The 8,269-nt window shown below is 46.5% G+C and overlaps 1 long non-coding RNA gene across 1 annotated transcript in view; it reads right to left on the minus strand.

Annotated features, from left to right (window-relative positions):
- LOC114611760 overlaps nucleotides 1-1,775 on the minus strand; it is a 3,885-nt gene extending 2,110 nt beyond the window's left edge. The window contains exon 1 of the long non-coding RNA XR_003709887.1: nucleotides 1,534-1,775. This is a non-coding gene — a long non-coding RNA (uncharacterized LOC114611760). The remainder of the gene's footprint in view (nucleotides 1-1,533) is intronic.
- Between the last annotated feature and the right edge of the window lie 6,494 nt (nucleotides 1,776-8,269).

Genomic DNA, 8,269 nt, shown 5'->3' on the forward strand with positions numbered 1-8,269 from the left:
AGAGAGAGAGAGAGAGAGAGAGAGAGAGAGAGAGAGAGAGAGAGAGAGAGAGAATGTTAGGACCAAGACTGCTCTAGAAGTCTGAGCCCAGGCTTAGTAGCAGAGTGCCTGCCTAGCAGGCTTGCTTCCGAGCACCATCAGCAAACAAACCCCAGCTTAAGCTAAATAGTGACATTATGTCTCAAATTAAATAAAAAAAAGTGGGGAGTTGCTACCACAGAGCACACATCTTAGCTTGGAAAATAGAATGCTATTGATGTATGTGTACAGACAGAGAAATACTAGACCAGACCCAGGTCTTGAACTGCAGGAGTTAGGGATCAGAAGAGAGAAATAAGCAGAAAAGAAGTCTGAGACGCTGCAAGCAACTGTAAGCATGAACATCCTTACATGGATGTGGTGGTGTCCCCTCCAATGAATGTGGCCACTGGATTTAGCCACACAAGTTACTGATAACCTCAGCCTAAGCAGCCATGACAGGGATGAGACTGGAGAGCGTCCACTAGTGAATGGGAACACAGTGTAGGCCTCTCTCTGTCTCTCTCTTTGTCTCTGTCTTTTGAGACAAGGTCTCCTTGCTGTCCTGGGACTTGCTCTGTAGACCAGGCTGGCCTGAGAGATTCGCATGGCTCTATCTCCTGAGTGCTGGGAATAAAAGCGTAGATCACCATGCCTGGCAGGTGTAGACAACTCTTTAGAGAAGCCAGACTATGAAATGGGGAACAGAGCAGTAGCAGGAAGGCTATGTGGAGAAAGAAGAGAATATGAATTTTTCCAGCTTCTTTGCAAAGGAGAGTGATTTCCAAGGTTGCGGTGGCCTGAAGGCTCTTGACTTTCTCCTTTAAATAAGGCAAACATTTTCAGGTTCATATTGGTTTTTCAAGATAGGGTCTCTCTCTAAGCTTTGACTGTCCTTGAACTAGATCTGTAGACCAGGCTGGCCTCAAGCTTAGAGATTTGTCTGCCTCTGCCTCCTCAGTGCTGGGATTAAAGGCATATGTGTAATGATGTGTATAAGTCTGTGTATGTCACATGACTGCAGTGTCCATAGGAGCCAGGACATGCAATCCCCCTGCAGCTGGAATTACAGGCAGTTGTGAGCTGCCGGACATGGGTGCTAGGAGCTAAACTCGGATCCTTTGTAAGAGCAGTGCGCACTCGGAACTGCTCAGCGCGGCCTGCCTGTCACGGGCCTTGTTCTTACTCTTTCCACTTCACTCCAGTTATATTTCCTTACTAATTAACCCCCCCCCCGACCATCAGATGTCCAATACGCAAAGCCCCTCACTTTATCCCACTTCATTCCCTAAAACAATGGTTCTCAACGGGGGAAGATCATCTAGCAGTATCTGGAGATTGTGACAAGGGCAAAAGGGACTCAATGCACTGTAGTGGCTCCGGTCTAGCACGTCGGCCGTCACTCTGCCGCCTTGCTGAGGTCTTGGTGGTATGTAACTCCTGCAGGGTTTCATGTTAAGGGCGTGAATGAGCTATGCCCCTGGGTAACTAGAACTCGAGGACCCTTGGATGTACCTGGACCTTGTCCTTGCGAATAGGCATGGAGCAGACGCTCTACTTCTGCCGCTGTTCTTTGGACAGAGGGGAAGACATGGTCTTTCGGAGCAAGTGGGAGGGGGCATTGTAATGGCGTTTGAGGCTTATGCTGCGGTCCGAGGTCACCAAGGGACGAAACTGCCTGGTGACCGCCTGCAAACAGCGGCGCAGGAGGTAGGCCAGGGGCCGACTCTGGGTCCTGGAGGAACCACTACTGCTCACTCGCCAGTTCCGGTTCCGGTGGCGTGTGCGCAGGCCCGGAAATGACATTTCCTATAGCCCAAGCACAGAAGAGATACGAGTCTCCGCTTCCTGCCTCAGGAAAGTGGGACAGCGCCCCCTGCGGCTGGAGTTGAGTCTCGGCATGGTCTCTCCGGGTAGCGGAGTAGGCAGGACCTCAGGCTGGAAACCCTAACGGAACCGCTTTGTAGGGCCTGAAACAGCTTATCGATGCTTTTCTGGATTCAGTTTCTGGTTTTGTGTCGGGACCGAACCCAGGGCTTTGGGACCCTTTCTAGCCTGGCTTGATGTCTCATTCCTATCATTCTAGTACTGGGGAGGTGGCCCCCAGGAGATCAAAAGTTAAGAGCTGGCCTGGAGTGTATGAGAACCTCTCTCATAAACAAACCAGCCACCCAGTTTGTATAATATCTGTTGGGTACTTAGACAGGCATTAGCCGACTCGGGCACCACTGAGGATGGACTCCCTCCAGATCGGCTTCATCTCCCACCTCCCGTTTCTTTGACAACACACCAATTTTAAGAAAGGGAAACACTGCAAATTCCCCCTCTTTAAGATTTAAAATTTCAAAGGAAAGGGAAGATGCTTAGTAAACGGCTAAAATGCCGACCCTGCTTGCCTGGACACCTTGGACATTATTCCCAGAAGACAGTTCTCTCGCCCTTTTACCCCCTCAGCAAAAGCTGCTGTGAGACCTCCGTTGCCCAGCCTTCTGCTTTCTTGGACTTTTCTTACCTCTCTCCTCCTGGCCGCAGCTGCGATTTTCAGCTTGCCTGCCCATGAGATGCTTCTCAACTTCTTTTTTAGTCCATTTTTTAAAAAAATTATTTTCATCAAGACTAGGACCACCTCCCATTTCCTGGCAACACTTTTATCACTGAGCCACATGCAGCCCCAACTCTTTGATCATCATCAAGTTTCTCGCCATTCCCACACGCCCACTCCCAACCCTCACCTCCACTGCCCTCCACGAAGGGGTCTGTAGAGGTTATATGGGTATTGAACGAAAAAAAGAAAAAAGAAAAAAAGAAAAGAAAAAAAAGAAAGGAAAAAGAAAAAGGAAAGGACATGACTGCTCCTGGGTATGGTGAAAAAGAAAGCTTATTGTAGATCAAAGGGAGACACAGCCAGAAGCTGACACATCTGGGAGAGTCCGGAATAGTCTTGACCCTGAGCCTCCCCTGAGGGGGAGGGAAAAGTTAAGGGGGGGAACCAAGTGCAGCAGTCAGGAGGCCAAAGGTACAAAAAGGAAGTGTGGGTAACCAATATGTCTGGATTATATAGGGAAGAACAGCACAGCTCGAGTTCAGGGTAGAGGGCAGGGTATGCCAGCCATAACTATGTAAAGCCTAGGGATGCTAAGAGAATCTGGAGGCCAGATGCACTTTAATATGTTAAATAGGCACCTCAGTCAGGGTTTGAAACTTAACAGGTATGTACTACACAGTTGTTCTCAGCATCCTGGATACAGAACCTCTATCCCTGGATATTCAAGTCTATTCCATCATAATGTTTGATATATATATATATATATATATATATATATATATATAATACCTTATGTATGTTCTCCTGCATAATCATATCTAGATATAACAACGACTACAATGTAAGGCTATATGAGTTTTGATACTGTTTTGTTGTGCTTAGGACATGGAAAGAAAAATCTATACATATTCAGTATAGATGAACTTTTTTAAAAAATCTAAATATTTTCCACTTGTGTCTGGTTCATTGTGGGTGAACCCTACCCATGTGACAGGCTGATTGTACATGGTCCAAATTAAACACCATGATAAGCCTTTCAAAAGCCATCTGACTGGCTTCTTCAGAATTACTAAGAAATTATATATACAAAAATTGAGGTCCTACTACAATTCTATAAAAACACATGGTCGAAGGTCAGGGTTATATCTGAATTATTTTAAATTACAATAGAATGTAATTTATTGGTGCTAGGGAGTGAATCTAGTAACAACATACTAAACACATATTCTACCACCGACTTACGCTTCCGTGTCCCTCAAATCTGAATTTTTAAAAGAGCATTCTCTCACCTTCCAAGATTTTTAGGGAGAACCAATGTTTAGACTTCCCACCCCCCCTTCCCCTCCGTTGTTTGTTTAGCCCTGGCTTGGATCATAAAGCCATACCTGGTCCCAAGTGTGTCTTTCTTACTGAACATAGGACCTGCCAGCTTTATAGTCCTAATTTTCTGAGCTGTAGAATGAGTATGATCTTAGTAGGTTGTCATGAGAATTAAGCGAGTTTTCTAGAGTGTTCAGAACAGCATCTGGCACATTGCAGTTATAATCAGTCCTCCTAAGAAAAATCAGATGCGTGGGCTCACTCCAGATAGTCCAAAAGACAGCCTTTGCATCTACAGTATTCTTCACATTTAGGCTTTTTATGCCAGGGACTGGCGTTCAGCGCTGACTCCTAAAATTAATCACAGTGATGCAAACCGTTAGCTTTGTTTGATGGAAATATGTGCGATGCGCCACGCTGGCGACAGTGTGAAGTGTGCTTTCTCTGCCGTTTATTTTTATCTATCTATATCTATCTATCTATCTATCTATCTATCTATCTATCTATCTATCTATTTTTTAACTGATCGAGAGCTTTGGGAAAGAACCTTCTCCTCCGGGCCCTTGCTTTCCTCTCCTCAGCCTTGCTTTCCTCTCCTCAGCCTTGCAACCGAGCTCTGCTCCTCCTCTGTTGGACGATTACTGGTAGCGCGGGCGCCACCTGCAGGTTCATCAGATTGGTACACGCTGCGCATCCTCTGGGAGTGAAGTCTGGTCCTTTCCTGGCTGTGCCTGAGCTGTGGAGGAGGCACCCTGCCCTGTAAAGGTCCCTCCCTGAGCACTGTAGTAGCGAGGAGAGAAGGAAAGGGCTTCCAGTTTCTGCTGTTTTCATCTTAGAAACCCAAAAGTGATTATTCTGTGCAAAGTATTATTTGTTCGTCGTCTCTAGCCCTCCCATTCATCCACTCACAGTGCATGGGCTGAACACCTACTTTGTGCCAGATTCTGGTTACAAGGTTGTAATGTTCAGTTAACAAATGGAGACCCTACGATAGAGAGAAGATGTCTTGCTCAAAGCCAAAAAGCCACCTTCCCACTGGTCCTGTGCATATTCCTAGTTTATTAGAGTTGGTAGTATGGATGAGAAATTGTCCAAAACCAGTATTACTGGAGCTCTGACGATTGCAGGGTCCTGTTTAGTACTTTAATCTAGAGGCTTCTGCAATCGGTGTTGGAGATTTTGGAAGGAAGGCTCCATCTGGACAAAGTGTGCTGCTGTAGTTAAAGAGATCACGGCAGCTGAGTGCCACCCACTGCCAGTGTGTCCAGGTAGGAAGGGTTTGGGAAAGGCGGCTATCGGTGGCCTCTATTGTGATTAAAGGTGTGTGCCACCATGCCTAGCATCAGTCACTTTCGACGTTTCTACGGAAACTCGGGGGCAGGTGTCAGCATGACTGTGCCCAGCAGGATCACAGTTGTCCTCACAGCCGACTTCATGAGAGTGAGTTCATTCATTCTCTGGCTCCTTTATTCAGACTCTTCTACTGCACATTCAGGTCTTTCCCTGCTGTTTTCCTCAAATGTTCAATCAAGTAGTGATTATTCGGCATCTCCACAAGGCCCGTACAGAGCTTTGATAGGAGACATGGGAACACTGTTTATTCCCACTCCCTCACAGCATGGTTTAAAGCAGTAGTTCTCAACCTGTGGGTCGCGACCCCTCAGACAGCTCTACTTCCAAAAATATTTACAATTTATAACAGCAACAACATTACAGTTATGAAGTAGCAACAAAACAATCTTATGGTCGGGGGTCACCACAACATGAGAACTATATTAAAGGGTCTCAGGATTAGTAGGGTTGAGAACCATTATTTTAAAGGGAAACAAGACCAAAGAAAAGAGACAAAAGGCCCTCTTGCTCTGATCCTCCTCCCTCTGTTTCTGGCTTTCTGTTTTGACACAGCTCTGATGACTTTGGGGCTGAGGAAGCCCCCATGTTTCTTCAGAACCCCGTAGTCAGGCAGTTCTGGGTTGGAATTTCAACTTTACCACCTGCTAGTTGTGCCAGGGTGTAATTACGCCTCTGTTTCTTCCTGGCATGCTGAGAATGCCCAGTCCTCCCAGCCATGGGTTAGAATGAAATGCATGACCTCACCAGCAAAGAACTGGCTGGGAGCAGCTGTGGGGAGGAAAAGGGGTCTTCAGAGAATGTTCTCTTTTACGAGTTCCCGCTCACATTCGAAAGCTACGGTGTCTATCTTCAGATAACGAACTTTCTAGAAGCACGTACCAGGCTTCTTTGGTTGTTGCTTTGGTGCTGGGGGTGGGGGGAGCTACACCTCTAGCCAGAAAACAGTTTTAAATAATTTTATTTGCTATTATACGGGACGGTGGTCATATGCCATGGCACACGTACGGAAGTCAGAGGGTAAACTCTGTGATGATCTCTCTCCTTCCACCTTTACATGGGTTCTGGGATTGAACTCTGGTCATCAGGTACATCAGCTGAGCTATCTCACTGGCCCTTAAGTTTTTTTAAAAAATTTCATTTCTGTATTTACTTGTGTGTGTATACATTCATACATGATGTCCCATGGCAACGAGGGAGCTAATTCTCCCATCATGTGGGTCACCAGGACTGGTAGCTGTAGTGACAATCTTGGAATTTTGGTTTCTCTAAAACACAAAAGTGTAAGAATGTGCTTTCACTTTAATCCTGGGTGTGGGATGTAGGGTTGCTTTGGACTGTCCACAGCAGCTGACTATGACTTGCCTCGTGCTCTAGCAGGGGCATGGTTTTGCCAACTGCAGATAGTTTCTGTGATTGTGCGATAGATATTTAGAATTCTGGGAACTCTCAGAGGGTATATAAACGGTAGGGTCCCAAGAGGCACTGTAGGTGGTTGTTGGTCATTCGGGGGTGGAGGGGGGAGGGGGAGGGGGTTGGTTGCAGTTTGTTAGTAGTCCTAAGCCAAAGAAGGAACAAGAAGAAAAAAATTAGATTCAGAGATCTCTCTTTGTCTCTCCCTTCTATCCTTTCCTATGTAGTGATAGCGGGTGAAACTGGGGGGATAAAGGGTGGGAAAAAGAAGAACCCACAAAGTAGCAACGACCAGCTACAAGCAGCAAATTCCTTTACCTGATGAGCCATCCCCTTCACCCAAGTTTTTCTCTTAAAAAAGGATTCAGACCTCTAATGGCCTGTCATTGTTTCTAGTAAAAAAAAAAAACCAAACTTTAGCATGATGTGAAGAACTGAAACCCACTCCTGTTCCTCCTCCCTTTGAGCCCCACTGTTACACCTCCCTTCTTTCCAGGCTTCCTCCATGATGGCACCCATCTATCCAGGCACTTGAACCTCTCCCTGGGATGCTCCTCCACACTGCCTCTTAGAAGTGCTGCAGTCCAGCCCCCACATGATCCAGTCTTCCATGGGCCCCCGCCTATGATCCAGTCTTCTATGCCCCGCCTATGATCCAGTCTTCCAGGCCCCGCCTATGATCCAGTCTTCCACGGGCCCGCTCCACAAACCCTCATCTATATTTTGGTCGAGATCATCAAAAAAGGAGAAATCATAAAAATGAAAATGTCTCTTCAATGTTCTATGTCAACTTTAAATACATTTGTCAATTCATTAATCCTATACCAAGGAGTAGCCATGGAGAAAGTTCCTTGGTGGTCTGTTTTCCAGACATGTGGCATCCCCAGGTGGAGCTCTCAAAATTTCTGGAAATGCTAATGTTTGAGAACAAACAGAAAATGATTCTTTTGTTTTTAGCAAACACTTTAGCAAAACTAGTTGTTCTATGGGTGAGTGGACTGCCAGCCTGGGTGCCTCACCCAAGGGCCTTCCGTGACATAAGGATCCCCTCCTCCCAGAGTATTCTCCTCCTAAGGTAGCCATAGGTAAACTTGATCAGAAGAAAACCTCTCTCCAGAAGCTCCTACAGCCAGCCCTCTACAGATAGTCTGACTGGAATAAAGCCAACTAGATTCTTAAAGGCCATGGTTTGTAACCATATCCTACAAAATTCTCTGCAGACCTCCTCTTCCTCCCCCTACTCCCACTCCTCCTCCAGGGCTTCTCTCTGTAAACCAGGTTGGCTTTGAACTCATATAGATCCTCTTGCCAATGCCTCCTGAGTGCTGGGATTAAAGGCGTGTGCCACCACACCTGGCTTTATTACTCTTGTTTTTCTTGACAGGGTTTCTCTGCGTAGTCCTGGCTGACCTGGAACTCACTCTGTAGACCAGGCTAGCCTTGAACTCACAGAGATCTGCCTGGCTATGCCTCCCACAAGCTGGGATCAATCAAAGGCAGGCACCACCACCTGGCTCTCTTCAGCATCGTCAGCCTCTGTTCTTTCTGTAGAATTAAATTTCACTCTCACTCCTGACCTAGCCCCTGGGCTACCCAGCCACCACCAAGGCAGAGTCACAGCAA

This window comes from Grammomys surdaster, unplaced genomic scaffold (assembly GCF_004785775.1).
Source record: "Grammomys surdaster isolate TR1022 unplaced genomic scaffold, NIH_TR_1.0 126121, whole genome shotgun sequence".
In the NCBI taxonomy this organism is placed as follows: domain Eukaryota; kingdom Metazoa; phylum Chordata; class Mammalia; order Rodentia; family Muridae; genus Grammomys; species Grammomys surdaster.